At 39.3% G+C, this 26,322-nt stretch overlaps 1 protein-coding gene across 1 annotated transcript in view; it reads left to right on the top strand.

Annotated features, from left to right (window-relative positions):
• Positions 1-26,322, top strand: part of LOC114662687 (insulin receptor-like) — a 105,659-nt gene that overhangs the window by 54,317 nt on the left and 25,020 nt on the right. The window lies entirely within an intron of this gene.

Below are 26,322 nucleotides of genomic sequence, written 5' to 3'. Positions count from 1 at the left end.
TCAGATCTTCAGCTGTAGTCTGCACTAACTGTTCGTTACAATACTAGCATACATAAAACTAGAGCAAAAAAACGTGAAAATATGTGAGCTATCACTACTCGTGATGGTCAGTTCTGCCCAGTGGCCAGTCTCAGCAGCACAGCCAGTAGTGTAGCCTGCCAGGGGGGGGCTCTAGGCACGTGGCGGCCCTGGGCAGAGAAAGAATTGGTGGCCCCTTCGCCCGCCAATGTCAATATGGTATCTTATGCACGGCAGATGGCCACGTCCGTTGCGGACACTGCATTGCTGCCTCGTGCTCATGACACACTTCTATATGCACGTGTCCGTAACTTGAAAACCAAGTGACGGCCCCTGATATTCTCATTACGGCAGAACGTTATAATACTACATATAGCTTACTGCTCCGACTCGAGCGACATTAGTAAATACAGCGTACTAATTAACAAGAAACAGTGTTTTTTGGCCACATTGCTGTCAGCTGTGTTATTTTCTCTTTCTGTTTTATATTCAATATATATATTGGCGTAGTGGCCCTGTGCAGGTGCACAGTTTGCACATGCCTAAGGCCGCCCCTGCTGCCAGGCTGCTGTAGCCTAGCAGTTCAGTTGCGACATCGCGGCTATTAACTTTGGACAAGGCTCGTGACGTTTCCGGTACCGTAATGTCATGGGAAAACGCGCTTTTGTCAGAAGGCAGAAGTAAGATAATTCAATAAGTAACACCGACGATGCAGAATGATTCAATCACAAACGATAGTAATCATTTTGTACAAGTTTAGTGCTAACTAGAATCTGTCATGCGGGCCGCAGAGATTTCTGTTGCGGGCCGCATGTGGCCCGGGGGCCGTATGTTTGACATGCCTGCTTTACATAGAGTTGGGAGAGCCACTTCAATCACCAACAATGTGTAGCACCCACATGGATGATGTGACAGCAGCCATTCTTCACCAGTACACTTACCACACATGTTATTAGGTGATGTAGGGGTGTGTGAGAGAGTTAGCCAATTTGGGCAATTTAGCCAGGAGATCAGGAAAAATCCTACTCTTTACGAAGGATGCTAAGGGATCTTTTATGACCACAGGGAGTCAGGACTTCGTTTTTGCATTTCATCTAAGGTATAGTGCCATTTTCTTGCAGTACAGTGTGCCACTGAGGAATTGGGATGTACATGCAAGACCACGGGGTAAGTAACCCCTGCTGACCTCAGTAACACCTCTTCCAGCAGCAACCCAAGCTTTTCCTAGATGATCTCCCCTCCAAGTATTGGCTGGGTCCAGACGTGCTTTGCTTCAGGTAGATTACCTGTTCTGAAATGCATGTGGTATGGATGCTAAATATTAAAGCTCTAAATGTATCAATATACAGTGAAATGGACATACTTAGATGGCAACATATGTTTTACATGCTTACTGCTACCACTGTGCCACTGATGCAGTATACTAGAATATGTCTATAGCACTGTCAAATCACAATGAACTGTCCAAATACTTTTCAAGTTCACTGTTTGCTTACACACATATTTGAAAATTTATTTGGTAATGAATTGTTCGGTATAAGCTATGGCAATATTGCAGCAGAACAATCATCAAGGTATGTACAGTATTTCAGCATCAATGTCCATAGGAAACTCTTTAATCCCTCAGTGCACCCTTTCACCAAAGCACTGGTCTGTCTGGCCCAGTCTTTGACAGCAGTGGCGCTTACTACCTTCACCTTGCTACCTGTCATGATGCTTCTCTTGCAAGCTCCATTCTGTCAGTGCTTCCCTCAGTCCTTGAGCAATTGTGTTCCTGATTTGATCTTTGGAAAATTACAATGATGTTGGAAGCATCTGCTTCTCAGTGTAATTCCTCATTGATGTAATGAAATTGTGTCAGGTGTGATTCCATAGTTCTTATTGACCACAAATTAATGGTGGCTGCATAGCGTGCCTTGACATTTGGAATGAGGTAATGGCAACCCAACTTGGGGAAAAAATAAATTTATGATGGGATGATGTATCTTTTCTCAATTGTGTTGATTATTTTGTAAAACCTTTGTTGCACACATTGTTTATTGGAGCCATATCTTTTGAGAATAAAAACATGATGGCTTCCCTTTATCTCCAGGTACTTTCAAGAGCCTGCTGGAAATGAAGATGCATTATATAGTGAGCCAGTAATGGATATCTGTGTCGCAGGCCTAACATTAGTGACTTTGTGCTGCTTGTTTATATTTCACTCATTTGTCATGCTGCACTATATGGTTGCATTGTTAGGTAAATGTATTCGTTTGTTTGCATAAATTAATTGTTTTTGAGTGAAACAACTTATTATAGACCCGCATTATCAAACACTACCACAGTACTTTAAAACAAATGTGAAACATTTTGACGTTTGGTCAGCTTTGTTGAACTGGGTATGATCTAAGCAATGAGGTCTGAACCAGAAACATTCTGCCTTGAGTATGGCATATGCAGGCCGACTTTTGAAAACTGGATCCATTAAGAAATTAAGATGTGCATCTCATTTCGGACTCAATGATCTGATATTAGAAATGAGGTTTTGCTATATTTTGCAGCTTCCCAGACCCAGTTTTTAAATCTAGTCCATGCAGCATTCCTCCCCCATCATAAAAAATATACACAAAGTTAATTACCAGATTTAACTAAAATCACACTCACGCAGTGTTAATCTATTACTGGTCAGTCCAGGTTAGGTTTTTCCCTGCACCCATTGCTGTCTAGATCCACCATGGCTCTGTGTGCCATGACCGACATTAATTACTGTTATTTAAGTTTTTATTTATAGAACTTTATAATAGCTTTATGACATATAGTGTATATACATGAGCAGTTCTGTGTCACCTGGTTAAAACCTTTTTGTCTTGATTTTGCAGCCACTCTTGTGTAGTTGACTTTACTGATATAAGCATCAAATGGAGTAGTCCTCAGATTGGAGCAGCTGAAAGAAGTTGTTTAACTCAGCATTCGTATTGGCTTGATTCTGTAAAAAGAAACACACATGATAAACCACTAATGCTAGAAACGTTTCTATTAATATTTTAATACATAGGAAGTAATCTTTGGCCACTCACAGCAACAAAATAGAATTCCTCTTTGAGAGAGAGAAAGTTGTATAGGTATATATATGTTTATAAATGTATTTGATTTAGTGCCTGGCTATCTTATAGTCTTGAAAAATATGTGGATAGAAATTCATCTTTTGTCAGTGTAACGTGTTTGTTTTAACGTCTGTGTGTGTTGATACTTAATTCGTTGTTCTAGCTACTTTTGCCTTAGTGAGTGAGTGATCAAGCAAGTGTACATACATATGAACATACTTAGTAGTTTACAGTGTGCATGTCCTAATTCTGCTTGCTTGCTCCCAGATGACCAGTTAGTTATTTTGGAGTTGTACTGTCATGGGACAGAATTAGCATGGGGCCTTTGGGTCAGGTGGTGCAGATCCACTCCTAAAGATCATAAGGAGGTTAGCAGGAAGGCCATGTCTATCAGCCTTGGTGTCCAATCAAGCTAACAGGCTGCAGATGATAAGGAGACCGGGCCGGTTCTTTCTTATGCTTCCATCGTAGTACTGTATATCCTTCTCTCATCCTTCTGTGAGAAGTTGTAAGCAAGAATCTGCATGCTAGTCACATGTGTAACTGACCTATATATCCATCATATCAACCATACTAATGGGGCAATGGCCCAGGATCAATCTTTCAATGGTGAATTTAAAGCAGGGCAGTTTAACATACTAATAGAATATGCAACAGGTCCTGGAGCCCTGGGAGCAAACCAGGGTCACAGGTATTGGTATTTAGATGAAAGCCTGTTTCTTAGCCAGGTAAGGAAAGACAATTTCCTTTGTGGTTTTGAATGCTATATTATGGAGTGTCAGATCCACTGACTGTTACATGCAAATGTGTTCTTGGGTTATTTCAATGCAACAGGGCCAACATTCTTCACTGACCCTTTCCCCAGTAGCCAACCTTCTCCTTCTGTAATGGGCATGCTTCTTTGATTACACTGCAAATCCATGGGCACTTCTTTTCCAGCTCTCCTAACCAACATGATTGCTTTTTCTCTTCAGACATCTTGCCTGTTCAGTTGTGTTTCTGGCCCACCTGATAGATAGGCTGCTTTGTCAATTGATTTCCTCTGCAGCTACCATGTCTTTTTAATTTTGTTGCCAACCAGTTTCCTATGCTGAAGGTCCCATTTATGCAAATACATTACTGGCCCTTTCCCTGAATGTTTTTGGTTTTTTCCCAGCACTGTATTGCTGGCTGGCCTGTTTGCTTTGTATTCCACTAGTTTCTTTTGTGATTGACCTGTCTCCTTGACTGTGATGTTAGTCCTTTTATTTTCCTGCTGTTGGACCCCATTGCATCTATTGCATTGTTAGTCCATTTACTCGGATGCTTTGCCAGCCCTGTTTCATACCTTGATGGCACTGCTGACCAATTTCCTGCATATCTGGCAACTCTACCTTGGTTGCACTGCTGGACCATAGCTTGGCTTCGTTGTTGCTCCTGTAAAGCCAACCAATTTATTTGCATTATTTGTCAATTGCCTACTGCTGGCCCTTACTTTTCGCAATTGTACTTCTGGTTAGTTTGCTTGAAGGTTCACTAGTGTGTTTCTTCTGTAGTCAACGCTTAAGTAGTTCTTTAAGACCCATGTAAATGCAGCATCCCTCTTGATGCCTGTTCCAGCAAGTTGGCTGCCTGCTGTTCTGCCAGTTTTCCTGCCCTGCAGGTATGAGTTGCTGCTCTGACAGGCTGCTTCCTTCTAGCAAGCAAGTCCCAAAAATTATTGTTTTGTTTTGTTTTAAGAATCTTACGTGCTTCTTTGGCATGAAACATTCTGCATTGGCATTGTTAGTCAGGGATTTTTCAGCAGTGATGTTCTATTTTCCATAACACAGTTGTCACCAAAGAGAGTGTATTTCTGATTAATTTATCCTATCGGTGATATATATTTTTTTCCATGGATGGCAGAGAATTAAGCACACACTGAAATTTTAACCATAAGATGAACATGGGTCCATTTATGTAGCAAACATTCATAACAGAGCCAATAATCATAGTTGAGAGCAAGAATATGAAGCTGTAATTCAGAAATAAAAATTGTATTTTGTATTCTTTTTCATAAGTAGTCCTTCCTTTATTTATCTGTTTATTTATTTTAGGTAAATGAATTACTGTACTTCCTTGCTCTTAAATAAGATGGTGTCTGGCATTCAATCAATCAACATATTCACAACAAAGCGACATTGACAGGAAGGTGTTAGTAGAAAACGAATGTGGTGCAGTAGACTAATGTCATCAACAAGAGGGCAAAAAAGACAGTAAAGAATACATAAAAAATAAATTCAAAAAGGATAAGAAGTAGTCCATAAACCCCAAACTGGTCCAAAGTGACTAAACATCAAGACAAAATTTAATATAAGGTCCTTTGGGTTTAGAGCCTGGTCCTGGGATTTTAAGACCAACTTCCCTGTGAAGCCTGTTGCCTAAAGCTCACCAGCAGTACATTTTATTTATTGTCATGGTGGTGGTTACAAGCATGCGACTACTGTAAAAGTCTGAGCGGCTACATTTGTTTTTTGCTTGTGAATTCTTTACAAAGTTTCAGGCTTATGGAGAGCTTACCAGGTGTGAACTGGCAAGGTAGTGGTAACCCCTTTCAGTATTATCTTTGCCAAACACTTTTTCTCCTGTGCATTTTTGAGGTAATTTCCTATGAAGGGCCTTGTGTGCTGCCCTTGACTTTGCAGCTGCTTAGCAAAGGGTTAAGGTATCAGTGCCCCCTCCCCCAGCAATATCAACGCAGCCATTGAGAGGCTGCTTTCCCAGCCAGCAAACACATTGGCCAAGTGTGAGGGCGGATCTCTGGTGGCATCTGCTTCCCGGCACAGACTTTGAGTCAGGAGCTGGGCTGGGAAAATGCAGCCAGCTTCTCTCCCTCAAAACTTGTAGTCTCACACAGTGAGAGTTGCAGTCAGCAGGACAAACCTCTGGGAAAGGCAAAGAGCTCACGTTGTTTTTACTCCATCTCTGCTGACCTACTGTCACATGATGCTAATGAGACTGAGGAGATGAGGCGGAGGAAAAAGTGGTGGTGGTGGTGTGGGGGCTGGATTGGTCTTCTGCTCGGATGTGTGTTTGTCTTTCACCATTTATTTCTGAGCTTTGTTGTCTTCTGGCACTTCCTCTTTCCTGACACTTGCTGCATACCATTGATTAATAGCCAGCAAGCACTTCCCCTCACATTGTCCATTAAGTGAAGATCCAGTCATGCTGATAAGTCTGGTGTCTTTATTTGTATGGTACTTTTCCCATTAAATAGAGTCATGCCAGTGCTTAAGTGAACAGCGCACTCCAGAAGTGCTATTGAACCATGTACAAAAAACTGGGTCCAGGACTGACAGTATTAATCATTCCTTAATGTAGTTAGTAACTGCACAGTAAGTATTCGCTATACAGTGCATCCGGAAAGTATTCACAGCGCGTCACTTTTTCCACATTTTGTTATGTTACAGCCTTATTCCAAAATGGATTACATTCATTTTTTTCCTCAGAATTCTACACACAACACCCCATAATGACAACGTGAAAAAAGTTTGAGGTTTTTGCAAATTTATTGTAAATAAAAAAATTGAGAAAGCACATGTACATAAGTATTCACAACCTTTGCCATGAAGCTCAAAATTGAGCTCAGGTGCATCCTGTTTCCCCTGATCATCCTTGAGATGTTTCTGCAGCTTAATTGGAGTCCACCTGTGGTAAATTCAGTTGACTGGACATGATTTGGAAAGGCACACACCTGTCTATATAAGGTCCCACAGTTGATAGTTCATGTCAGAGCACAAACCAAGCCCAAGGAATTGTCTGCAGACCTCCGAGACAGGATTGTCTCGAGGCACAAATCTGGGGAAGGTTACAGAAAAATTTCTGCTGCTTTGAAGGTCCCAATGAGCACAGTGGCCTTCATCATCTGTAAGTGGAAGAAGTTTGAAACCACCAGGACTCTTCCTAGAGCTGGCCGGCCATCTAAACTGAGTGATCAGGGGAGAAGGGCCTTAGTCAGGGAGGTGACCAAGAACCCGATGGTCACTCTGTCAGAGGTCCTCTGTAGAGAGAGGAAAACCTTCCAGAAGGACAACCATATCTGAAGCAATCCACCAATCAGGCCTGTATGGTAGAGTGGCCAGACGGAAGCCACTCCTTAGTAAAAGGCACATGGCAGCCCGCCTGGAGTTTGCCAAAAGGCACCTGAAGGACCTACAGTGAAACATGGTGGTGGCAGCATCATGCTGTAGGGATGTTTTTCAGCGGCAGGAACTGGGAGACTAGTCAGAATAAAGGGAAAGATGACTGCAGCAATGTACAGAGACATTCTGGATGAAAACCTGCTGCAGAGCGCTGTTGACCTCAGACTGGGGCGACGGTTCATCTTTCAGCAGGACAACGACCCTAAGCACCCAGCCAAGATATCAAAGGAGTGGCTTCAGGACAACTCTGTGAATGTCCTTGAGTGGCCCAGCCAGTGCCCAGACTGGAATCCGATTGAACATCTCTGGAGAGATCTTAAAATGACTGTGCACCGATGCTTCCCATCCAATCTGATGGAGCTTGAGAGGTGCTGCAAAGAGGAATGGGCGAAACTGGCCAAGGATAGGTGTGCCAAGCTTGTGGCATCATATTCAACAAGACTTGAGGCTGTAATTGCTGCCAAAGGTGCATCGATAAAGTATTGAGCAAAAGCTGTGAATACTTATGTACATGTGATTTCTCAGTTTTTTTAATTTTAATAAATTTGCAAAAACCTCAAACTTTTTTCACATTGTCATTATGGGGTGTTGTGTGCAGAATTCTGAGGAAAAAATGAATTTAATCCATTTTGGAATAAGGCTGTAACATAACAAAATGTGGAAAAAGTGACGCGCTGTAAATACTTCCCGGATGCACTGTGTGTGTGTGTGTGTGTGTGTATATATATATATATATATATATATATATATACACACACAATAAATAACTGGTGCAATAATCTTAAACATTACTTTAGTGAGCTAAAAAAATATTTCCCTAATAAGATATTGTGTGCAGCATAGCACTGTGGATAGAAGTTTTGCGCTTAACTCCAAATAATGAAAGTTGCTTTTTTAATGTGGTAAAATTTGCATACTACCTGTCACTTAAAGAAAACAGGAATAATGTATAATGTATTTCATTAGAAACATTGTGTCAATTCAGTAGAGCAGGGGTGTGGCGACCCAACAGAATTTCTCTATTTCCCGCAATGTGATCGTAGTAAGCACGACAGTATGCTTTGGCCCTGTGTTAGGTTTATTTCTGTTTTATTAGATATATTTTACTAACAAAGTATGTTCATGACTATCTGAGTATTTTAATATCTCCCTGGTAGCCAATACCAGGGGGCAGGGGGGATTTGGTAATCCATATTACTAACCGAGAATGCTAAACCGGATGATGGACGCAGGCACATCCGGCCATGGGCCGTAGCTGCAAAAAGACGTACTGCGCCGGCGCAACAAACAGTCCGCGAGAGTCAGCTGAGGACCTGAGAAAGGCGGACAAAAGAGGGGGAGAGAGGCGGATGAGGGTCCGCGAGAGACGCAGGCGCAAAAAGAGTCCGACAAGAGCACAGAAAACAGGAGTGAGCACATACAGAAAGGAGTCACAAAAATGAGGCTCAACAAGCACCAAAATAAGGAAAAAAAACATTAAAGAGCACTCAAACGAGGGGAAAGCACGAAACACATTGCACACGAAACTAAACACACCAAAAAAAAAAAGAACAGACGAGCGCACAATAGCAAGGCACGACCATACCCCCGCCACCCTACAGGCACGGGGCGGGACGGGACGGGACACACACCAAGAGGGGGATTCAACAAGCCCATGGAAGACCAAAAAAAAGAACACAAAACCACCCCACAGACCCTACAAGCAAGGGACGGGACACACAAAGAGGGGGAGAGAGGCGGATGAGGGGCCGCGAGAGACGCAGGCGCAAAAAGAGTCCGACAAGAGCACAGAAAACAGGAGTGAGCACATACAGAAAGGAGTCACAAAAATGAGGCTCAACAAGCACCAAAATAAGGAAAAGGCACATAAAAGAGTACTCAAACGAGGGGAAAGAGTATTCAAACGAGGGGAAAGCACGAAACACATTGCACACGAAACTAAACACACCAAAAAAAAAAGAACAGACGAGCGCACAATAGCAAGGCACGACCATACTCCCCCCCCCCCCCCCCCCCCCCAAACACACCCTAAAGGCACGGGACGGGACGGGACACACACCAAGAGGGGGATTCAACAAGCCCATGGAAGACCAAAAAAAAGAACACAAAACCACCCCACAGACCCTACAAGCAAGGGACGGGACACACACAAAGAGGGGGATTCAAACAAGACACAGGAACACAAAAAGAAACAAAACGCTCGCGCAACAACGATCCCCCCCCACACATCCATAAGAAAAAATGTCTCGACTCCAAAAACGCAAAGCTCAACTAAAGCTTCTAACTAATGATGTACCTAAAAGTAAAAACTTTATGAACTGCATTAGATCCTACAATAGTTCATTTGCTTTTGCATATACCGGAGTAAATATCAGGCCACCAAAAGGCAATGGACCATACTGCTTTCGCATATGTGCACAAATACTGCATCGCATTGGAACAGTGCACCCTGAAACAAATCAACAACGCAAATATGCACAAATCTACATCCTAGATCCACATGACGCAATCTATCAATCAAAGTGTTGCATCGCAACAAGCACGGATTCAAAACGAAACACCTCCCGTCTCAGACATACGTTAATGGCAGCGAAGGCTACAACGGGCTTCTCACACAGCACAGGCAAATCGATTACAGCTCCAAAACAACACGTCCCAAATACTACACATGCAACAACGCACCTCTCAAACGGCACAAGGAAAACATACACCAGGAAAATTCATTCGGATTAATGAATGTCATTTGCAATCATTGTCATTCAATTCACTTCCCTGAAGAAACGACTGGCAATACAAGTTATACATTTACACGTTGTTGTCAAAAGGGTCAAATTAGACTGCCTTCTTTACATTCATATACTGAATATCTACAGAAGCTTATAACTGACGATGTACCTGAAAGTTAAATCTTTATCAACTGCATTAGATCCTACAAGTCGGTATCCACTATGAACATTAACGGTGGCACTGCACGTGACATCCGTCTTGAAAAAATGTTGTTTATTGATGAATGTTCAATGACATGAAGTCACTTACTCAACACCATTCATAAACTTCTACAAACGTTTATGAATAATAATATTCGATTTGGAGGAAAGGTACTTTTATGAGGAGGAGATTTTAGACAGTGATTAGCTATTCTTCCAGATGCCATGCACTCAGCTATTGTTCAGGGCACCTTAAAATACGCAGACAATTGGCATTACTTTCAAAAGATACAGTTAGTAAAAAAGATACGATGTCCAGAACCAGATCATAACAATTGCTTATTACAACTGAGAGATGGTACACTCACCAATACAGATGGACTTCAGCCACATATTATTACAATTCCTCAAGCCTTTATCTGCGACGACTTAGTTACAGAGACATTTGGAACAGCAATCTCATTAGACCAAATGCCCCTTTTAACACAACGCACTATATTATGTCCAAAAAATATTAATGTGGAAAACATAAATACCCAAGTCATTCCATTACTTCCTGGAGAGACACAACTCTTTCTAAGCTCTGACAAACTTGACTCTGATCACAACAATAACCATCTTAAATGACCTTACAAGTTCTGAGCTGGAATTACCTTTTACACTTAAACGGCGTGTACAAAGAAATTTTCAAATAAACCTTTACACTGTGCCACACACTTTATTGTTTGATTTCTATTTGCATCATCTACACCGTCACACTATTCTATATCTCATTCATACATCACGCTCTTTGTCATTCCCAACACCAGGGGTTGGCGAGCGAAGCCCACCCCACAGACCCTACAAGCAACGGACGGGACACACACAAAGAGTGGGATTCAAACAAGACACAGGAACACAAAAAGAAAGAAGACGCTCGCGCAACAACAATCCTCACCCCCCCCCCCCCCCCCACACACACACACATCCATAAGAAGTGACACCCAAAGCCACATATTCTAAAGTGAACGTCAACACCTTCACACTAGACAGCATAGGTGTCAGCATAGGTGGATCTCCTTACAATAAAGCACTATTAACCGTTCAACTGCAGAAAAGGAAACATATTAACAGTGACTGCGATCCTCCGGAGTGGCAGCAAATCTGTTAATAAATGGTCGGACATGTCACTCAATATTCAAAATACCGGTCCCAATCACAGAGACATCAGTATCCACTATGAACATTCACAGTAGCAATGCCCGAGACATCCGTCTTGCAAAACTGATAATTATTGATGAATGTACAATGGCATCCAGTCACTTACTCAACACCATTGATAAACTTCTACAAACGTTGATGAATAATAATATTCCCTTTGGAGGAAAAGTTCTTTTATTAGGAGGAGATTTTAGACAATGCTTAGCTATTGTTCCACATGCCATGCGCTCAGCTATTGTTCAGTCCACCTTAAAATACGCAGACAATTGGCATTGCTTTAAAACAATACAGTTGGTACAAAACATGCGATGTCCAGATCCAGAATATAACAGTTGGCTAATACAACTGGGAAATGGTACACTCACAAATACAGATGGACTTCACCCAGATATTATTTCCATTCCACAATCCTTTATCTCAGACGACTTAGTAAAAGAGATATTTGGAACAGCAATCACATTAGACCAAATACCCCTGTTAACACAACACACTATATTATGTCCAAAAAATATTAATGTTAATCACATTAATAACCAAGTCATTTCATTACTTCCTGGAGAGACACAGATCTTTCTAAGCTCAGACAAAGTTGACTCTGATGACGACAATGAACATATAAATTTCCCCTTAGAATATTTGAACACTATTAACCCTGCCGGATTACCACAACACGACCTTGCCCTTAAAAACGGAACAATAATCATGCTATTAAGAAACCTTAACACAAAACAGGGTTTATGCAATGGCACACGGTTAGTCGTCAACACCATGACACGCAATGTTATTCAAGCGACAGTATTTACAGGATCACATGCTAACAATACTGTTCTCATTCCTAGAATTGACCTTACAAGTTCTGAGCTAGAATTACCTTTTACATTGAAACGCCGACAGTTCCCCATTAAACCTGCATTTGCCATGACCATCAACAAATCACAAGGACAAACCATGGACAAGGTTGGCATCTACCTCTCTGAACCCGTTTTTGGACATGCACAACTTTATGTTGCCTTCTCACGTGTTCGCCGTTCATCTGACGTTAAAGTTAAAATTATAAATAATCCATGCCAAGGAAGACTCATTCAAGGACAACACACCATCTTTACTGCTAATGTTGTATACACAGAAATATTCCAATAAAACATTAATATATGACAAACACTCTATTTGTTATTTCTATGGGCATCATCCAAAGCTGCACACTATTCTATATCTAATTCATACATCTGACTCTTTCTCATGTCCCAACGCCAGGGGTTGGCGAGCGAAGCGAGCAGGGGGCGGAGCCCCCTAGTTTTACAGAAACAGAGCAGGGTAGCTGGTTGATTTATCCAATCCATTTGTTCTTCCATGTCCAGGGCCTTTTTGTAACATTATAAGATTGAGGGGTATCTGAGTCACTTGCAGCAAAGAGCATGAGAAACCAATCTTGGACACACATTCACTTTTTCACCATGCCAGTTTTGAGTCCCGTAGCTTTTGACTTAGAAATTCAGGTATACCTGGAGTGGACATGGGTAGAACATGAATAATGCACACACAGGACCTCTGGGATTTAAGCCCAGGAATTTGTAGATGTAAAGCAATAACATTAATCACTGTGCCACCATGTCTCAAATGATAACATCCAGAAATATTAATTTTCATTTATGTGCAGACAACAGTTGGATGCAATCAAATTAAATATGCCTGTTGTGTTGTTAATTAAACCAGTGTTTTACAGGTTCAGTGTTGGCGGTAGCTTTTTACTTGAACCAATTTCACTATTGGTGAAACATTCTTACTATTAATGTATCTCATTGTTTAGTTATTTTGCCTACAAACATTTTTAATAAAATGTAATAAATATTTGTATTGTTTGATATACCCTTATGTGCTTCTTACATGTAAGGCTTATGTTTCTTACAAATGAGAAGACAAATAAATATGTTGTTGCAGTAATTGCTCCCCTTTAGTTATCGATTTTGTAAGCATTTTGACATAATTAAGGGAGCAAACTCCATAAAAGGCAAATATACAAATGTCTGAGAGAATAAACAAGACATTTCACTAAACCATGAGATCAATTAAAGGAAAGTGAGAATGATGCCCTAGTTGCGAAATTACTTGGAATAGAAACTCACACCCACAGAGGTCCCCAAAAGTACTCTTGGTAGGTGTAATTTATTTAAACCAGGTAATGTCAAATTTAATTGGAGGGATTACATTTTAGTCTTGCAGACTCTGCTTAGAATTAAGGTGTTACCTTTGGGGATGATCATTCTTTTGGTTCTATGACACAGGCATTACCCAGGAAGTGTTCATTATTAAACAGAGTCAATGATCATGAAACAAAATTCAAACTATTGCATTCTTTGAACACTTTGGATGTTCCTAGCCGTGACTGTTACAGATGTAGTTTTTGTTACTTTTATATATTGCATAGTACAAACTCAGTTTGTAATGTAAACACTGTACATAATCTCAAAATCTGAGGTCCAGGTAGCTTTAATATGTTTTTGTTCACACCATTCATATTAGTAGGTATTTTAAATAATTCACATTTCCTCCAAGAAAACCACAAGGATGCCAAAAAGCAGCAGTGGGGCTACACATTCTGTATTTTGTTTAAACAAAATGGACTTGTAATCTTCTCGCACACCTCAAGAGTTTATCTAATTTTACAGGTGACCGGGAGTATCCACTGCAATGAGCTTAACTGACACAAATGGTCTTGCATTTAACTTTACCAAAAGTGTGTTTTTTTTTTTTTTAAATTGTGTTATAAACAGCAATGTCTCTCTGTTGGTCTAGCCATTTACATTTTATTTTCTGATTTATTTGCTGTTTTCTGAAAACTAATAAAATGCAGATGTAAGTAGTTTTATGGTAAACTGTTTTTCCCTCTTTGCCTAGACTCTGTCTGACTTTTTTGTTTTTAGAGGCAGAGTATATAGTCACACATCAATTCTTCAGTGGTTTTTAATTTAAAAATTACATTACAAATATAGAGAAGTGGTTAGTTTGTTTATTGCTTGTTTGGGATATTGGAAGTACTACTGGACATGGAGTTGGGAGATCTGGCTCATTTTGGTAAACTGAGGCAAAAGACACCTCATGCTTATCAAAAATACTCTGCATGCCCATTACTAAGTGACTACATACAGTTCCAGAAAGGGCAGCTAGTGCAAGTGCAATAAGCAATGCTTATTTTCCGTCCAGTAATCGGTGTTGTGATTAATCAGAATGACTAAAATGAAGCAGCTATTGTATGTGTATGTGATACTTGAGTGCATTTTCTTAAGAAGTGAGTCAGCATATACTGTAATGAGTCTCCTCCTTAAGCAGACAGAAAAACAAGGACTTCCATGCCCATCTTCGATTGACAGAGTTGCTTTTTCATTTCACTCCCCTTTCGTTTTTTTATTTGTTCCTCATTGTGAAATATGTAAATATTAATGTGATGTCAGATGTACAAATATTGAAGCAAATTTATTGGAAATGCCATAGTAACTTTAGAAGAATTTTCTCCTATTTCCAAATTTTTGACTTTTTGGCCTGGAACTAAAACCATGAAAGGAATATGGCTTTACTAAGAGCATGCCTTGATCCAGGTTACTGTACCAAAACTGGTAACCAAGCATGAAGAAGAGTAGTGAGAGTGAGAGAGGGTGCATATTGAAACAGAATTCCCGGCTCTGAACAATTCTGGAATATACAAGTGTGGAGAAGAAAACAAAAATTAAACACTGCACAAAACCCACGCTAGGCCACGTTTGCAGTATGTAATCCATATTGTGGAAATTCTGAAGCTGTAATAGAGGTGGGTAGTTGTGACTGTAGTCAGACAAAAAGAAGACATTATTGAGGTGGCTTCTAAAAGTTAAAATTGGTAAAAACCAAGCAAGGCACATAACTGGAAGAGTAGCCTCCTTACAAGAAAACCGTCGTAACACTGTGTTACCTTTTCAATGGTGGCATTATAAAGAAGTGTGCATATTATCAATATATACGTATGTCCATGATGAACTGCCACCTCTGCACTTCATTCTATACTGCAGATAATAAATGCTCTTTTTATGTTTCTTAGTAACTGTACATTTTCCTGATTGTTGCGTAAGGCCCACATTCACCAACTCAGGTGTGTTGAGCAGATCAGCAATTCTATCCTCTGAGGAAGATACAGTTGCAAGAAAAAGTCAGCCTAGATTTCTGCATTCATTACTCATGTAAATTTGTACTCATCTTTAAGTAAATCACAATAATAGACGATTTGGGTAAGCAAATGAGACACAAACATCTATTATACACACTACTACCGTTCTACTTGAATTTTTTTTTTTTTTTAAAGTTCTTATAGCTTTGTTTTTTCTTTGTTACTTATTCTTTAATATTATTAACTAATCTGGTTTATTTTTCTTTTCTTGTAACATTCTCATTGCCATCTTGTAAAGCCCTTTGAGCTACTTTGTTTATATGAAAAATGTACTATATAAATTAATGTTGTTGTTGTTGAATGACTTGTCAATACAGAAGGCATTGTTTAAACAGTCAATGTCCAGGCTGCAGTAAGCATGTGAACCCTTCCTTGTATTTATGCTTTTAACAGCAATTAACTCCACCAAACATTTCCTGTAACTGCTGATCAAACTTGGACAGCAGTTTGGAGGAATTTTAGACCATTCCTTCTTACGAAATTGTTTCAGTTCATTGATAATTTCTAGGATTGCTTACATGAACAGTTCTCTTCAGGTCAGGCCACAACATCTTTATTTGGGTTGTGGTCAGACCTCTCACTTGGCCAATCCAGAACAGAAATTTTCTTCTGTTTAAGCCATTCTGTTGCTGATTTACTCCTGTGTTTCATGTTTTCTTAGGGACTAAAATCCAGGAATAATTTTGCAAAATATACAAAATAACATTTTGCTGTTCCAGAATAGTGCAAGTCAAAATTAGGACAGTATTACAAATTAAGCAGTATATAGATTAAATTTCTTTAATTATTGCATTGCAAAGCCCCAATTACAGCATGTGATCCATACCTCCCCTTGGTCATGAAGATACAATAAGAAGGTAGCCTGACAGCATTGATGCAGCAAAAGTGGCACAAATCACCGATGGCATGGATTTAAAGAACTGCAGCGGCCACAGGTGGGCTCTGCAGGGTGACAAACAGTATAATTTAAAAGAAAGATCTACTAAGTGATTAAAAAGGTAGGACTGGAGTGGGGCTGAATTTGGAGAAGTGTTGAGCAAGAAAAAAGGGGCAATTGCATTAAGTGCACAGGAGCGGCACAAGAAGGAACAACATCGAAGTGGGGGCTGAGTCGATGGTCAATGATATCGTTTGTCATAGATTAGTTAGTTGGACACATTGTCAGTGTAAATAAAAATCGATTGATTCCATGATGGAATGTCGGCTCATACTGTAGGTGACTGCAACTTGGCATTGATGTTGCAATATTTTTCATTCACCATCCATACGTTTTCCTAATATGCTTATCCTAGGCAGGGTCCTCAGGCAGCCGGAGCCCATCCTTGTCATGTTAGATTTTACATGCCCTATGCAGTGAAATTCTGGCACTGGACCAGGAAAGTGGCAACATGGTGGTGCTTGTTTGGCACTGCAGGGCAGTTCTTGAAGTGGACCTGTACCAGTGGCACTCAGAGCTTCAGTAAATTGGTTCCACTTCAAGCATTGCTTGCAAACAGGAATGTAATCGCAGTTTGTAAACAAGATAATAAATCTGAATTAAACTGATTCCACTATAAATCAAAGCAGTGCCTTAGGCGTTTTTTTTTTTTTTGTTTTTTTTGTAATATACAAGGCCAATGATGTTGTCCTCCTGCATGAACATCGTACGCTGCAAGATCCCAGTAGCAGTCGACACTCTGCGTTAGGCACTTTTTGCAGCATGTCATTTATATGCATGATAAGAAAAGGCAAAATATGTGCTACACCCAAGCCACGATGAAACACAACTAAGTATGATTTTGTTCAGAACATGGTAGAAAGCGAAAAACTGAGGATGTTGTGTTTGAGTGAGTTAAAGTAATTAGTAATTTCTACTTTTCTATTGCTAGATATTTATATAAATCAATTTTATGAAGAGTCGGATCAAATTTGAGTTTCATTGAATATGGCATTGTGATTTGTATTAAATGAACTGTGAAAGAATCTGCTTTGAGTCATTGTAATAACATTACAGAATGCTGCCACGTCTGCTGCATTGAGGCAAACTGTGAGACGACAAACCAACTCCTGCATCCTACACTAAAACGCCTGCAGACCATTCCCCCACCGGCCTGTATAGACACTTTCTATGGCGCATACGTAGAGCAGCTAGTTATTTTTAATCCACAAGCATCTCTCATCTCAACCCCACCACCCAAGAGGTGATGTTGTGAAATGACAATGTGACGATGTCAACTTTTCAGACATCACATAGCACCACACTGCAGTAATGCTCAGGAATCATTTCTTCCTTTGTTTATGCAAATTCTGCTGGATTTTTTTTCAGGGATCTTTACTAAATGAGATTTTGTGTTTGCTATTGATGGTAATCGCCATCCTGTTGTGAATGTTGATGCAGAGTTTCACTGACTTTTTTCTTTTATTTCTTGTGGTCTCTCTAATATTTGCAGATGTTTGCTTCTTCATATTCACTTGTATGTTGTAATTATCCGCTGCTGTTTCACTTTCACGGCTGTTGTGCACTTCTTCATCAGTTACATTTGTTCTGCTTGTACCCTTATCTGCACCTTCTCTTACAAAACGTGTTCTTCAGGTTATTAAATTTGTAAAGTTTGATGCACACTTCTCTGCAGTGTTTTTTCACATATTTTTATTTGACTTTGTTGATTGCTTAAATGTGTTTGACGATTTGGTTGGAGTGCTAATTTGAAAGCTGATTTTCATGAGATTTAGCAAAACTGGTTTTACCTGGAAATGAGCATCCTTTTATTGTAACTGACAGACGGGCAGTAATCATTGTGTGTTATTTAGACAGATTTCTATGTAATGGACTGATGTATGTGACCAACTTTAAAGTTACTTTGGTTTTTATAAGATGTCTGACACCTTGCAGAGCCCTTAATTCATGCTTGTGGACCACAGGTGGTCAGTTTTCACAATTTGAGGACCAATGGTAGGTTTTCAATGTGATGCTCTGTTGGTATAGCCAAAACCTTTTTATTTATTTATTTATGGTGCTTTCACTGCTCTTCATGAAATTGCCATAGCTGTTTTAATAGTCAGTAAGTAGCCTGAACAATGAAGCAGTCCGTTTTATGAGCAAGATAATTTATGTTGGCAGCACACCAAAGTAAAACTGGGAGAAGTGGGTTAAAAAAAAAACGCAATTTCAGATGGAATCCGCTTACCATAACCCAACTGTAGAGCAGGAGTGACAGTGACACTTATTAAATAATGACTAATAGTAATTTTGGAGGCATTTGTGTTCTTTTTTTTATGTGACAAAATGGTTTACTTTGGGGCCATTTTTTTCTTTTGCCCAGAATTACGTCTGATTATAAACTTCAGTTGAAGGTCTGCTGCCTTGACATTCTCTTGTAAAATTTCTTGATGTAATTTTGAGTTAATTACATCTCTTTGACAGCTAGCTGTCCAGGCCCTGAGGTAGCAAATCATGATGCTCGTTTTACTGTGTGTTTCACAGCGGAGATGAGGTTTTGGTAAGCAGTGTTTTGTATTTTGATCTAATTTGTCTTCAGAATGGCCCAGACGTATTATGGGTCTGTTGCAGAGCTGAGGCCAGGTAAAAATGTTTTTGTGGTGGTTTATTTATTTATTTTTTGAATTTTTTATTGATTTTATTGAAATCTTACAACATTCCATACACATATATATCAATTTTATAAGAATAGGATTGAAAACAAATCAATCCCCACCCCTGAGAAAGAGAGCATGGGCAGCAGAATAAAACTTAAAGCTAGTAAAAATAAGCAAATAAATAAATTAAGTGAATCTAGATAAATGGAGAAGAAAAAGAAAAAAAGAGAATAGGGAGAGAATCTGCTTCCTCAGTGCTTTAAAAGCTTATTCTAAAATGTTATTGATAAGATCCTGCCAGGTTTTGAAAAATTTCTGCACAGATCCTCTAAGTGAGAATTTTATTTTTTTCCAATTTCAAATAATATAAAACATCAGTTACCCACTGACTTAAAAGGGGAGAGTTGGGATTCTTCCAGATGAGTAAGATAAGTCTACGTTTGTCCTCCACTTTAAGCCCATCTGGAAGTCCACCAAACACACCTGTTAATGGATTAGGAGGGATTGTGACCCCAAGGCTGTCTGAAAGGCATTTAAAAATCTTGGTCCAAAATGATGTTAATTTGGTGCAGGCTCAAAACATGTGACCCAGTGAGGCTGGCACTTGATTGTAGTGTTCGCAGGTTGGATCTTGCCCTGGAAACATTTTGGACATTTTTAAACGAGACAGATGTGCTTGATAATTTTTAGTTGAATAATTGTATGCTTTGCACATATGGAGCTCGAGTGAATTCTCTGCATTGCTACCTTCCAGTCCTTTTCTGATATGTTGAGGGAGAGATCCTTTTCCTATTGTCCTCTTGGATCTTTGAAAGGGAGGGACTGTAAAATGGTTTTATATATTGCAGAGATGCTGTCTAAGTCCTTGAAACTGATGAATATTTTTCCAGCATAGAGGGAGGTGGGAGATGAGAAAAATTGGGCAGGTTCTGTTTAACAAAATTTCTAATTTGAAGATGGTGAAAGAAATGTGTTGCTGGACAGTTAAATTTAGAATATAATTGATCGTAGGATGCAAAGACGTTGTCTATGTACAGATCTCTAAGTGATTTAATCCCAGATGTTTTCCAGACATTAAAAACTGCAAATGTTTGCGAGGGTTGAAAAAGGTGGTTCTCGTGCAGTGGTGCCATGGATAAAAGATTCTCTATCTTAAAATGCTTCCTACATTGGTTCCATATTCTGAGTGAGTGAAGCACTATTAGGTTATTAGTATATTGGCGATAATTTGCATGTATTGGTGCGCAAAGCAAGGAATATAAAGATGAAGTGCAGGATTCTATTTCTATTGTAGACCAAGCCTGCATATGTTCATCTATTTGTGTCCAGATTTTAATATGTTGTATGTTTGCTGCCCAGTAGTAAAACTGAAAGTTAGGTAGAGCCATGCCACCTTTTGCCTTTGGCCTTTGTAGGGTCGCTCTTTGGATACATGGATGTTTTAAATTCCAAATAAATGTGGTTATGGTTGAATCTAATTTCTTAAATAATGATTTATTAATGTATATTGGAATATTTTGAAATAAAAAGAGAAGCTTAGGGAGGATATTCTTCTTAACAATGTTCATTCTTCCAGCTTAAAGTGAGATGAAGGGTTGACCATCTATGCAAGTCTTGCTTGATTTTTTCCATACAGACAGCGAGATTTTGTTGATAAAGAGCTTTATATTTACTTGTGATATTTACCCCTAGGTATTTAAACTGATCTGAAATAATAAAAGGGAAGGTGTCTAATCTAATATTGTGTGCTTGAGAATTCACTGGAAAGATCACACTTTTAGTCAAATTAATTCTGAGACCACAAATCTTTTGAAATTCTGTTAGTGCTGTTAGGACTGTAGGCACAGTATTTTGTGGGTCTGATATATACAGTACCATATCATCTGCATATAGAGAAATTTTCTGTTCAAGTCCTTCTCTGATCATCCCCTTTTTCTCATAAGCATTTCGAAAGTGAACTGGCAGTGGCTCAATGGCGATTGCAAAAAGTAGTGGTGACAAGGGGCATCCTTGTCTGGTACCACGTTCTAGTTTAAAGTAGTCTAAATTAATGTTAATACAAACTGAAGCTTCTGGATTGGTATACAGTAGTTTGATCCATGCACAAATGTTCGGGCCAAACCCAAATTTCTCCAATGTAGTGAAAAGGTAGTTCCATTCAATCATATGAAATGCTTTTTCTGCATCCAAGGATAATAAAATCTCTGGGATGTTTGACTTTGCGGGTGAGTACATTACATTAAACAGGCGTCGAAGATTGGACGCTAAATGTCGGCCTTTAATAAATCCAGTTTGATCTTGTGATATTACTGAAGGCAGCACTTTATCCATCCTTCTAGCTAGGACTTTGGAGAGTATCTTAACATCATTATTCAGAAGTGAAGTTGGTCTGTATGATGCACATTGTAATATGTCCTTATTTTGTTTAGGAAACACAGTGATTAATGCTTGACGAAAAGTTTGAGGTAGAATTTTATTGTCTCTGGCTTCTGTGAATGTTGCTAATAGGAGGGGAGCTAGCTGAGTGGAGAACTTCTTATAAAATTCGGTAGGGTAGCCATTAGGGCCTGCTGCTTTCCCACTCTGAAGTGACTTTATAGTATCTAGTATTTCTGGTAGCGCCAGAGATTAATCCAATTCCTCTGCACTAAGAGTATCTATTTGTGGTATCTCTAATGCATCCAGAAATGCATTAGATTGTGTCTTGTTTTCTTTAAACTCAGTAGAATATAAGGATTTATAGTAGTCTCTAAATGTGTGCATTATATTTTTATGGTCAATGATTATGTCTCCATTTGTGCTGGCAATTGCTGGGATTGCATTGCGAACTTCTTGCTTGTGGATTTGTTGAGCTAAAAGCTTATTAGCTTTCTCTCCATGTTCATAGTAATGATGTCTTGATTTGTGGTGGTGTTCTTATAATGGATTAATGAACCGAGACTTTGGTCACTTTAGAAGATTTCTGCAGGGGTTCTTTTTCACCTTCTTTTATCACTGGACCGCAAGACCCTACAGCGGATAGTGAGGACAGCAGAGAAGATCATCGGGGTCTCTCTCCCCTCTATTGAAGACATCTACACCACACGCTGCATCCGCAAAGCCACCAGCATTGTGGCTGATCGGACACACCCCTCTCACACACACTTCACCCTCCTGCCATCTGGAAAAAGGTACCGAAGCATTCGGGCACACACATCCAGACTGTGCAACAGTTTTTTTCCACAAGCCATCCGTCTCCTCAACAAAAAGGGACTGGACTGATAAACACACACACACACACACGCACGCACACACACACACACACACACACACACACACACACACACACACACACACACAAACATTATCACTTAGCTTAACTCAAGTACCTCAAAACATTGAGATTGGACTGACTAATCAACACAAGCGCAAACACACTGACCTACACTACCAAACTATCGTACACACCAACCTGTAAATGCTTTCTTTTTTTGCACAATATCCATTACTGAACTACTTTTTGCACTAACTTCTTTACTTCCTAATTTTTTTTTTTTTTTTTTTATGCTGCTAAACTAAGGAATGTTTACTGTTTCTCCACTACCTCAACCCATCACCACAACACCATTTTATTATGTTACGTTTGTGTTTTTGTCGCACTGTCACTTGTTGCTTTTGCTTGCACATTGCACGTGCACTTTGTTGTCTGCTGTCTGGTTAAAAAAAGTCTTCCTTAGATAGCTAGTTAGTTTTTGTTGATTTATGTTGTAATTCATGTTAGGTAATTCATGTTAGGTAATTTATGTTAGGTCAATCTGTCTTGTCTCTGCTAGCCAGCTAACTAGGCCTCTTAGCTAACTAGTTTAGTTTTTCTGTTAATTTATGTTGTAAATTTATGTTGCATGTAGCACCTTGGTCCTGGAGGAACGTTGTTTCGTTTCACTGTGTACTAACTGTATATGGTTGAAGTGACAATAAAGCCTACTTGAACTTGAACTTGCTGTTTTCCTATGGGTTTAGCAGGATGCCTACTCATAGCGGAAGTGGCAGCAGGACTGGCTTTCCTCAATTTGTAGACATCTCGTCTTACTGTGGACTTTATCAATGTCCAGGCCTTCAGAAATGCTTTTTTTTTTCTTTTTCAGTTTTATAAATCTGTACAGTTCTTCTAAGATCCTCTGAAATTTCTTTGATTAGGGCATGGTTCATGTGAACAGGTCTTACTTGAGAAGAGCAGACTCTGTCAATAAGTTGACTTTATGTATTATTTTTTTATTACAGTGCACTGCACCCTCGGTCTCTTCTCACTGATTGTAACACAGGCCTTTGGAAAATCTGTATGGCCTATGCAGTGGCTTTGAACATTATGTGGTCTTGGGACCCACTTTTTTATCCATTTTTGTTCAGTGATGTTCCTTTATCACCTGTACCTTTAATGTTAAGTAACCAACATTTTACCCTGAATGGTACACTTTAGCAAATAACTGTAAATATACACTCTTCAGTTAAATACAGTGTACATAATAGATGCAATATGTACAGGACTCATCCAAAAATAATTTGACTCATAGCTGTTTATTACTGAATGAACTTTGGTGTCCATGTGTCTTTTTAATGGGTTAACCTATTCTTCTCTCACTTTCACAAGTTTGATGAATTCAGGGGTACATGAAGAGAGTGCAGAGAGGAATGTGTTTCAATTTGCAGGAGTCAGACTTGTCTCAATTTTTGTTGCATATAGTTAGAATAGTGGCTCGCTCTGAAATTGTATGTGCTTTCTTATTTTTGGCAGTTCAATGTGCAATGAGGAGATGCCCCGAGTGCCTGCTGGCTTGTTGTATAAACACGTCAATGTTTTTTGTGAAGCCTTAAAATTTGAATTTTTATATTTAAAAAAAGTCAAAACGATTTACTTCTGTAAGTAGCATGCTTTGTTTCCAAATGTCTTTATAACCAAATGTTTCATGCTCAGAACTGGACATATCTCTATCATTTCAGCCAAATGTCTCTTTGAGTAGGTGCCAAACTGAGTGGAGCGGTGGCTCTGAGGCAGGATTCTGCACTGGTAATCGGAAGGTTGCTAGTTCGAATCCTGTAAATGCCAAAGGTGACTCTACTTTGTTGGTTAACCTGCAATTGCACCATCCTGGGTATGAGATTAATCTGCATCCAGCCCTGCATATAGGCCCTGCAACCTGCAGGGAAAAACCTGGGGATTGGTGGCAGAATTGGCACTCCAGCCACCATAAAAAAACCTCACACTGGCTCCATTCCATCTGAAGTAGTGTGGTGCTGAGGTGTCACCCCTTCCATGGCTGCACTCGGGTCCTAATCTGGGATCCTGAGGTGGTTTGTCATGTGGTGTGGGTGCAGCAATGCACTGTATCCACGTGTGCGCCTAACCTTTGTTTTTTAACTTAAGCTGATGACCCATTTAAGGTGTCCAGCGTCCCATGGGTTGAGAAACATTGGCCTATAGGCTCACAGACTTTCAGCCTACAGTGTGAATGTTTAAACAATGTCTTCATTACTGACAAAAAGTCATCCAGTTGTTGTTGTGTTTAAACTGATTGCTTTTGTCTATTATTGCATATCAGATAAGGATTTTGTCACATTGTTGTAAATGAATAATTTAAAAATCCAGGTGATTTTATGAGTTTACAAAGGTTTTCTTGCAAATGTATATACCATGATGTATAATTACTATTACTTGAATGAATATATATATATATATATATATATTTTTTTTTTTTTGTATTATACAATTGATAGACTTAATGTGACCTAATATCTGGTTCATTTTATATTAGAATCATTAAGTGTGATGCTGCTGTTCGAATTAAAAAATGTAATCACTATTATTTGTGTGATTAAAATTTTTAATTGAAATTAGCTGCATATTAATCACGATTTGGCTACAAACATATTAAAAGTTTCTGTGAAGCAGAACTAACTTGGTGATTAATTTGTAATACAAAACAATTTTGATAATCACTTGCCTATGCATATTAAATTATTCCAGTTAGGTTATTGCACAGTTTTGTGTAACAGAAACAATGACCACCAAACAAGACAGCATACCAGAGGTACTAACAATTATACAAACAATTAAATATTAAAAAACAGAGACATCAAATGTTGTCAAGTTGTGCTTACCTGCGTGATACACACAAGTCAGCTCTCCAGCCGTTACCTGGAGAGGACTACTCATTAATTAGATTAAAAATGTATATAATTTAAATAGCAAAGGACAGGCTGAAGAAAACTTCTAAATATTGTGGACGATTTTTTGTGACTGAAGACAGAGAAGAAAATTAAAATTAGTCAAAACCTTTTATTAATACATACCAAGCAAGGGTAAAATGTCAGAGAAACACAGTCCTAGGACACCGCACTTCATCTGCCTCGAGCGCAGATGTCCTTGTTCTTTTATACCTTTCTAATCTCCTGATCGTTGACCATGTAAGCAAAAAATAGCATCCTGACTCATTGTACTTTTCCAGTTTTTGTAAAGTCATTACCCTAAAGGTATATTTTCTTGTCACACACATCATCAAAAGAAACTTCTAGAAAGTATACATGCTTTTTGTCACGCACGCCAAACACAAACAAGTTTCATCACTCTGTCCTATTTTCTATACACACATACATTTTGTTCAATTACATCTTTTTTTTGTTTCCACACTCCTCCCTTTTTGAACAAAAATGATGTGGGCCTATAAATTCTATTTTGAAATGGTTGATGAAAGGGAAAGGGGAGAGAAAATGGAAGAAGCTATACGAGACATGCGCTCATCATGTAGCACATATGCCCTTTCCATAGAGGCGGTAAAGTACTTAGATATTATATAGCGAAACAAAGGGATAATACAACAACCAACCAGGAGGAGGAGACAAAATGTCACAACCAAAGAAATGAAAACAGATCTTATCCATTGTCCCCAGGACCCAAAGGAGGATGCAAACCACTGATCCCAGGGATTTGTAATGCCAGAATTAGTGGAAAGTTCTTTAGAGAGAGCAGTGAGGCCTGCCAATGCACGAGTTATTGATCCATCTGGCGCGGTATTATTTGGAATATATGTACAACAAGCATCACCAAACATAGCACAGACACCTCCCTTTTCTGCAAGTAACATGTCCAGGGCTAGACGATTTTGCCAAGTCTTCAATAGCGTCTT

Source organism: Erpetoichthys calabaricus, chromosome 12 (assembly GCF_900747795.2).
Source record: "Erpetoichthys calabaricus chromosome 12, fErpCal1.3, whole genome shotgun sequence".
NCBI lineage: Eukaryota > Metazoa > Chordata > Cladistia > Polypteriformes > Polypteridae > Erpetoichthys > Erpetoichthys calabaricus.
Note: the sequence above shows the minus strand (reverse complement) of the source record. Positions and strands in the feature narration are given on the sequence as shown.